General features: G+C 42.0%; 1 long non-coding RNA gene across 1 annotated transcript; it reads left to right on the forward strand.

The window, feature by feature from the left end:
* The first annotated feature begins 3879 nt into the window (after positions 1-3879).
* Positions 3880-9563, forward strand: LOC309847921. Its single transcript, XR_014302722.1, has 3 exons — positions 3880-4004; positions 5343-5520; positions 9472-9563. It is a non-coding gene; the product is annotated as an uncharacterized lncRNA (long non-coding RNA).
* Positions 9564-9796: the final 233 nt, after the last annotated feature.

Raw genomic sequence — 9796 nt, forward strand, 5'->3', positions numbered from 1 at the left:
CAAAATGCAGCTATATGCCTACAATGAGCTATCACCTCCCAGCTGTCAGAATGGCTAAAATTAACAACACAGGAAACAACAGATGCAGAGAAAGGGGAACCCTCTTACACTGTTGGTGGGAATGCAAACCCATGCAGCCATTGTGGAAAACAGTATGGAGGTTCCTCAAAAAAGCTAAAAATAGAGCTACCCTGAAGCCCAGCAATTTCATCACTAAGTACTTACCTCAAAGGTACAAAAATACTGATTCAAAGGAATACATGTGCCCCAATGTTTATAGCAGCATTATCTACAATAGCTAAATTATGAAAAGAGCCCAAATGTGTATTGACTGATGAATGAACAAAGAAGATGTGGTATATATACATGTACAAACACACACACACACACACACACACACACACACACACACACACACTCACAATGGCATTTTACTCAGCCATCAAAAAGAATGAAATCTTGCCATTAGCAAAGATGTGGACGGAGTTAGAGAGTATAATGCTAAGCAAAATAAGTCAATCTGAGAAAGACATATACCATAGGATCTCACTCATATGTGGCATTTAAGAAACAAGATAGATGAATACAGAAGGGAAAAGAGAGGAAGGCAGACCATAAGACTCTTAACTATAGAGAGCGCACTGGGGGTTGCTGAGGGTGGGGCAGGTGGATGCGTTAAATGGGTGGTGGGCACTTGTGATGCGCACTGGGTGCTGTATGTAAGTGATGAATCACTAAATTCTACTCTTGGAACTCATATTACGCTATATGCTAACTAACTGGAATTTAAATAAAAAATTGGGAGAAAAAATATAGCTATGTATCAGAGCTAAAGCTGTTTCTCAAAATTCTGAACTAGAAGTTTAAACATAATATTTCTTAGCAATTTAGAACCCTGACTTCTCGGAATAGACCAACATGTCGACGATGAAGCAAAATGCATATATTTTGGGTCCGTGGCAGAATTCTCTTGGTGATATTAATTCACTTCAGACCTAATACTGGATCTTCTTCAATTTAAGATATTCTTGGGGCACCTGGGTGGCTCAGTCCCTTAAGCATCTGACTCTTGGTTTCGGCTCAGGTTGTGATCTCCCAGTCGTGGGGCCAAGCCCCGAGTAGGGCTCCACTCTGAGTTTGCAGTCTTCAGATTTTCTCTCCTCCTGCCCCATCCCCACTCATACTATCCCCCTTTCTAAAATAAATAAATACCTTTCTAAAATAAATAAATAAAATCTTTTAAAAAATAAAAATGAAAGGTTTTTTTTTGTTGTTTTTTTTTTTTTTTTTTTTTGCTCTGCTTCATCTAGTCCATTTTAAATTTCACCTTGGATAGAAGAGTCACTTATAACTGAAAAATACATAGTAAAATTTTTTAAACAATGAACATATACTAAACAATCCCCCCCAAATGAAATGAGCCTTTTAATTTATCTACCCATCCATGTTCCTGCCCATTTACTTCTCAAGGAGTGTCAAAGGAATAAATTGAGGCAGAACGTAAGAATCTTTCAACATTTACATCTGGATGTATTGACTCGCAGTTTAGGATATGAAAGCAAAGTGCTCTCCTCCTAGCACTCAGCTTATTGCACTGGGTCCTACTTGCTCAAGATCCTACTTTTACTGAAGCCTACTAGCCTTAACTAAGCACAGAAATAGTTGGGAGGCATTTATTTGGAGGATACAGACCCTGACCTCCTTCAGAGGCACTTCATAGGAGCTAGAACCTCTGCTAACCTTGGTGTCTGGGGCTAGCTGAAAAACAAGTAGAGCCCAATGTCCTGTTGAAGACTGTTAATATAAAGCAGCATTAACCTACAATGTACAAGTCAGAATCATTACAACACTCAGATGATGCTAAATGTGTTTAATTAGAAGATGTAAAATGACTCTTAGCAATGTTTTCACAGTAGAAAAATTAACATGTGGAGAACATTTGTCTTTTCCTCAGATCTATAAAGTACCTGAATGTTGGAACTCTTGAGTGGCTTAGTCAGTCGGTTAAGCATCCAACTCCTGATTTCGGCTCAGGTCATGACCTCAGGGTCCTGGGATGGAGCCCTGCATCACACCCCACACTCAGCGGGGAATCTGCCTGAGGATTCTCCCCCCTGTCCCTCCCCCTGCTCATTTTCTCTCTCTCTCTCTCAAATTAATAAATAAATCTTTAAAAAATAAAAATAAAGTATCTGAATTTTGAACTGGTCATTTGAATTCTTAAAACTAAATTTTTTATACCACCAAAAACCAGGCCTTCTCAACACTCTAGTCAATAACTTCCTCTTGAAAAGAGAACAGATAGGCATATTTCTATACCAAAAACTAGTGGAAAACAGCCCACAACATAAAAGAACTGCTTTGTGGGTGTCTTCTGTCCCCCAGAGAGATGCTAATAAATTCACATCTGAAGAATGTTATGTTCTCTTCTACTTCTCTAAAGTCTGCTTTCAATGCAGTCTGCCTCAAGGAGAAATGTGACAAGCTATAAAAAAATTTGAAATATTGACATTCTCACCTGCTAGTTTACTTCAACTTCTATAGAAACATTCATATAACCTTAAAAGATAAGAAAGTTGTTTTGGGGCGGTGTTGCTGAAAACAGTACCTAGACAAACGAGTGCTTTCAGTAATTCATGGGATGTGAAAACTCTTCACAGGAACCTCGTACCCTAGCTGTGTATCGCAGTAGATCAGTACTAAAATGGTTGCATACACTTTCAAATACTGAAGACTAATGGACAAATGATAACATACCATGGGTCAGTTATAGCATCAGAGATCAGGGGTCCATAGAGCACAGTCCTAGGCTCACCACCCAGAAGCTCTACAACCTGTAACACAGTGTTTTTATACACATGACGTCCTTTGGGTCTTTATTCTCACTGCTACCCAGGGCTCACACCTACCATCTCACGTGACTGCTGCAGTCACTTCTCCCCTAGCCCCCCATCCAACCTTCCCTACCCCGTATCATCATGCCCTTCTCTGCTGGAACCCCTGAGGTGGATTTGCACTGCTGTTAAGATAAAAGCCACCAGAAGGTCCTGGGTTTATGATATGACCTATCCCTCCAGATTCATTTCCAGACTCATTTCTGGACACCGAATCACATATTTTATTCTCAAAATGTACCAAAATTCTTTCACTTCCTGCATCTCCCCAAGCTGTTGGTGCTCTTTGCCAATGATCTTCTTTCTGCCAAAAACACTCCTCTTCCTTCACCTCCTTCGGGCTAATTCCGCAGTTTCTCCAGGTCAGAACCTAAGCATGCGTTTCTCAGGAAGAACGCTGCCAGCTCATGGATTAGCAGAGGTTCCCCGCCGCGTGTCTGACACCGCCCTGCACTCCTCCTTACAACACACGTCCCAGGTCATCATCCTTTCTTCGGTGGTATCTGTTTCCTCCCTCTCACAGAGCTTCCAGGGGAAAGGGGATTACGGCTACCTTTCCACTGCAAGTCACCCAAAACCCATCACCGTGCCCAACACAAAGTGGGTGTCCAAGAATTAGTCAGTAGATAAATGATTTAATAAACATGGCAAATAGCATATCTTAAGTCTGTCTTGCTCTTTATTCATTAAACAAAGCTTAGACAAGACCCAGGTAATCAATGAATTATACTGAAGGGACGTGTCAGCATAAATCACATGGCATGTTACCTGAGATTCTGGTTTGCTGGGGGCAGAGGCAGCTGGGACACACGCCTTCCCCTTTCCTTGCCCTCAGAACGAGAGTCTGATGTTTGTTTGCTGTTTTAGGGACTTTACTTGGTCTTATTGACCGGTGCAATATTTAACTAGCCAACATTAATCATTCTGAAAGTCTTTGGAAAGCAGAGAACTGAGCTTCTGTATAAATGCTTTTTGTTTAAATTGCTTCCAGATGATCATGCTAAAAAACAAGCTATTTTAAGGAGAATCAACTATGAATAATGCGAGAATTACAGTGAGGAAATGGAGTCTTCAGCTAAACTGAGAGGAGGGGCTGAAGAGGAAATGAAGGTAAGATGTATTCGTCTGGGACAAGAACTTTTTTTTTTCCTAGTGAATTTAAAGGCAGCCTGAGAATAAACATTCTTAAATAGCTTTAAGTCCATCACTGAGGATACTAGTGCTACGCATCCCATTTCTCTAACCACTGTCTGAGCTGCTTCCCAAATAGGGAAGCGCTAATGGATTTAAATAGGTGTACCTGAAACTGACTTTTACGATTTCTGGTCCCACCCATTATACTCTCATTCTCCACACTACAGAACGTTCAATGAGCCAGGGAGTTACCGACTACTCATTTCCTCCTGATTTATCTGTGGTTTCTTATTTCCTTCATCGTCTGCCACCTGCCCCTTTGTGTATGGCCAAACCATTTGGTATTCCCTACCCCCAACCCTATTGGACCTCATCATCTTAAGATATAATTGATGATCTCAGGGAGAACCGATATACTACTTTGTCTGCAATTTCTTCTACTGGTCAGGGAAGCTTTCCTGAATATGACCCTGTCTCCCTCCATTATGTTAGGACCCCATGCTATACACTCATGCCTCCTTGTCATCTCTTTGCAAACACTTAACTATAATTATGTAATTATTCATGTAACGTCTTTCTCTCCCATCAGGCTGAGAGTACTGTGAGTAAAAGGACTGTTACAAATGCTGGTCAAGCAGCCTTAGTTCTAAAGAATACACATCCATCCTTTCATAAAAATAATTAGGCAAATCCTTGGTCGTGTGGAGAGGCCGTTCAAGTTGATTGTTTCTGCCTTTTAATTTGTATTTACAAAACAGAAGAAAATCCTCAGGATTTAAATTTTATTAACTGAAAGGCAAGAGTTATCTTCATAGCTAGAATAGCCATTTAGTTCACGTTGGCCTCAAACTATGTTCACAAGATTAATCTTCTTAGAATATTACTTTATTATGTCAATACACACAATGTTCAGGTTTTTTTCCGGATATACATACTGCCAAATTTATTAAAACAAAATATTTATCCAAACATTAAAGGCCTTTCAAAACCTGGCTCAATCCGATTATTCAGTCATGCTTCGAGCTATTCTTAAAAATCTTCCTTCTTTGCTCAAATTGATTTGCTCACAAATTTCTTGATTTTTGCTTTATCTAGTCATATACCTTGAATATCCACCCTGACCTCCACTGATGCAAATCCTCCCCATCTTTCCATATCCAGTTAAAGGTCACATCTCCCAAAAATATAATTGAGAACATCCAGCCTGAAATAGTCTTTATGTTTTTAATTAAGTTCTGTACTGTACTAATCAGGTAAGCTATTGGCTATTACCATGTTAATGGCTTAAATACAGTGTTTGCCTCTCACTCACAGACTAGTTCTGAGTGGCTCCCAGATAGGAGGCGGGCCGCCTCAGCGCTGTCATTCAGTGGCCAGGAAGACAAAGGTGCTGGAAGCACACTGATTCCAAGATGACCGTGGCAGTGATCTCCATTCCAGCCCACCAGAAGGGGAGAGATGGTCTCAACAGGAGACCCAGCCAGCACTTGAGGTAGGGATCATATTTACTCACAATTCTATTGGCTGGAACTCAGTCGCATGCCCTTCCTGGCTTCATGGGAAACCATAAAACATAGTCTAGCTATGTGGCCAGAAAGAAGTTGCTGTGGACTTTCCTAAGTAGCTAGTTGTCTCTGCCACAAAAATTGGATAATGGTACATCTTCAGATGTGTAAAACATTTCTCCTTTAGTCACTATTTATATCATTCTTATTATTTAACATTTTTAAATATGCATTGCCAACTGACTTAAATATATAGTTCTTTGCAAATATTAGAGATCTGAGGTAAGATTTTTCCAGATCCTGGCTTGTTGTCAACTCTTTCTAAATTCACTAACAGGGGCTTCTAAGTGCAGATATTTTGAGATGTGGTAAGGAGCCAGAACTCTATGTTTTATACACCAGCTGTAAGGAGACAGAGTTGCCATGATGTTGTGAAAGTTGAAAGAGGGAATTGTGTTCTCAGCCAAACACAAGGCTCTACCCACACCAGCTAAGAGGAGGAACTGAAGAGAGGAGGTAGGCAGAGTTACACTATAGTTCTTCCAAAGCACTCAAGCCATCTCTTTCATGCATAGAGAAAAATAACATTCAACATCCCCCCAAATCATCCAGTTTTAAGAAATAACACACCCTTACATTATACCAGTACTTGAGCAGCTAATTGTGTGAGTAGGACAACCTGATGGGGGAATTTGTTTAGATTGGTAGAAGTATAATTAATGATGATCTGTTACTTATCTCGAGCAAGGATTCATTTAGATCAGGGATGACTGATCATGGAGAGCCAGACTGGGAAGCAAGAAAGGACCACCAAAGTTAAACAGGAGAATGGACTAAATAGGAAGCAATTACAAGATGTTTCAAAAGGCAAATCACCAGGGTGATGCAGTCTGCTAAGCCTCGGACTCTCAGTTTGGGCTCAGTTCCTAATCTCAGGGTGGTGAGATCAAGCCCAGTGTGGGCTCTGTGCTCAGCACAGACTCTGCTTCAGACTCTCTCCTGTCCCTCTGACCTCTGGCCCTCCCCACCCTATGTGTTCTCTCACTGTTTCTCTCAAATAAACATTTTTTTTTTAAAGGCAAGTGAAACATAATTGAAATTTGATGGGTGATAATACATGGAAATCTAAGGACACATGGGAGTTGATTTCAAGTGAAATCTGGAAATAAATCACAAAATCTCTGAAATGGATACTTGTCCAGAGGCAAAATGCCTTTCCCCCAAAATACTGGGAAAAACCAATGCCAAGGGCCACACTGGTAAGAGACATGGGTCCCAAGATAACAAAAGAGGCAGCCATAATAGATAGGAGATTAATCAAAATAAACCCTCTCCCCACATCTGGTCAAATTTGTACTGTAGTTTCCACCTCTGAAACTGGCGCATGCCATAGTCCTAGCAGAAACCTCATTACTGCCTTTCATCTGGAGGACATTTGTGGCACGAAGGCAGCTGTCAGGCAGAAATACAGAGACAAGGATGCTAGAGATCTGGAGGCCATCAGCATGACTGGCGAAATACGCACGGCACTACAGATGAACTGAGGTGTAATGGGATCAAGACAAGACATCAACGATGTTTGCCTTACCTTTCCCCTTGCGTGATTCAAAACTACTCATGCCCTACAAAACCAAACCTATTGAGAACAACCAACAGTGAGTGCCTAGTGTTTCTAATAACACACTTACTTGAGCATTCCTCACCCCTCTAATGAAAGGAGTGTTTTCTGAATATTCCCAGGAAATACTACAAACTGGCATTTCTTGACCCATGTAACAAACCCATTCTCGTTTATCTACATTGCTGAACCTTCCAACCCATTCTGTAATAATTTTCTAAGACATTTCTGTAACTGTGGACCATTATTGTATAAAAAACTTCAAAGGGCCATCCACATGCTGTTTTCAGAGTTCTTCCAGAGGTCTTCGCCATTGTGCTCGATCGACGCTGGGAGTCTCATAACCAGCATGAGGGAGCCACTTCTCCCTGTTCAGGAGGTTCATCAGAACTTGGAGATTCAAGGTTATCATGAGTCTACCCAAAAGTCACCATTCCATGTTTCGGGCTCCTACTACTTTATTATTAGGACTGTGACTTCTGCATAAGAAACCTACTAGGCTATATATTCTGCCTCCTTTAGGTTTTCATCTCCTGTTCGGTTTTTAATACAATCTGTCCTATGGATTCAGGAGTCTTCCGGTTTTCCAAGTGTGCCCTAAGGGAGAGCTGTTGTTGATCTGAGTCTATTATTTCCTTTCCTTCTTGTTCTAAGGAAATTAACAAATGCTAGTCAGTTCTATAATCCATATGATTACCATTGCCCTCATATTTTGTAGAAGCACAAGAGTTACTGCATAAGTGAGCAGCTCTGCTCCACCCTTTAGCTCACCCCAATCCACAGAGGGGGACTGAGTAATTATGATGCTAGAAATTCTCACTACCCCACACCCCACAAGCATCAGTAGTTCTTGGGGCTGTGACCAGCAAATGGTCCAAATTCTGGAACTCTCAGAGTCTGCTTTTTGGTATAACTTCTAGCACTAACTCTTTTCATTTGAGTTCCTTAAATAGAAAACATGGAGATAAAGACTTTGATGCAGACAGTTTATTTAGGATATGATCCTAGAAACACAACTGAACAGTAGAGAAAGTGTGACAGAGAAAGGAGAAGGCTAATAAACAGGTTACTCTGAGGAGCAACCAGAGCTCAGACCCTCTAGGGCTTTCTGAGGAATCCCACAGAGATTCTTCATTATTTTCTCACTGAGGAATGAAGAATTCCACAAACCCGCTCCTTTGTTGAGGACTGATGGGTAACACATGAAATGCTCACATGCCTGGTGAACAAACCTACAAGTTCCAGGTGGGCCAGCCCACAGATGAGGTTGCTGGAAACTGGAAGGCACCCGTCAGCCTGGGAACTGCCCATCACAGACAGCTACATGGGAACTTAGGACAAGAAGATGGCGCCTGCCTTGCTGATCCTGCCTCTTCCGTCCTTAAAAGCATTTAATAACTTGCTCTTGCCAAGTCAGAAACCACGTTCTGAGTCATAAACCCTCTCCCATGCAATCCCTTTGTCTCGGTCCGTCAATCACGCCCTTCTTCCTCCTGTCCCTCCAACTGTCGAACATCAGGACCTCTCCGTGCACTGTCCTGACTAAAGCACCCTGGCCCTTCTCCTTGCTCTCCTATTTCCTACACCCCCTCAGAGTTTAAGGATGCCCTTCCCTGCCAGGACAGCTTCTCTAGAACTTCAGGTAAGCTGAGCTCCTGCTGCGACTTACCTCTGTGGCATCACACATTCCTTTCACAACATTTGTCGTCCTTATGATGACGTGTTCAATGTCTGACCTTGCCCACTCGATTGGAAGCTACGTGACAGGAGAAACTGTATCTGTTTTGCATCACGAGCATCTAGCCAGAACGTGTCACCCAGCAAACCTTGAACAAATATGTGTTGACTGGATAAAGAAACAAGTTAGAGTCCAGGTGTAAGATTGGAAGAGCATAATTGGCAGAACTAGGCTGATGGGAAACACTGAGCTAGTGACCAGGGATGTAACCACTCCCTACATATCACGGCATCACCGCGGGGCTCCTGGCCCCAACTAGCACTACTCCTCCTCTCGAAGGCTGGCAGCTGCCTGTGAGTGCCTTCAGATTTGTGTCTGTGGAGTAGAAAAACTGATCCTCATGGGGGTAAAATTAGCTTGGACAACTCAGCCTTAGTTTTTATATATAGGAAGAAAACACATAACTAATATTGGAAGAAACAGCAACAGGATAGAACACCTATTGATTCGTTCCTGGAGGGAAATATATCTACAAAGATAATTAGGCCAAATGGCGTAGAAAAGATTTAGGGGCATCACTCAGAACAGAATCTCAACCATTTTCATTACAAATTTCTTTTTTTCCAATTCTATGTGTTTCAGAACACGCACAACAATGAATGGAGAAAATGAATCACAGCTGAGGTCGGCCCAGACGAGCTCAACAACACTGCCCCGGCCCCTCACCTCTGCCCCCACCCCCACCATCACACCACAGCCACGTCTGCAGCTGGGCTCCACTCGGGGACAGGAAGTGACATCTGGCTGCAAGTCTGCCATGACCTAGTTCTGAGCCTGCGGACAGGTGATTTTAGGGGCACAAATGGTGGACTCCCTGAAAAATATGTTTACCCAGAATATCTGATTAATTTTTCTGGGGGTGGGATTCAGGCCTTGGTGTTTCTTTGAAATTTTCCCGGCTGATTCT

The sequence above is a fragment of the Mustela nivalis genome (assembly GCF_964662115.1).
Source record: "Mustela nivalis genome assembly, chromosome: 14".
NCBI classification, from domain to species: Eukaryota; Metazoa; Chordata; class Mammalia; order Carnivora; family Mustelidae; genus Mustela; species Mustela nivalis.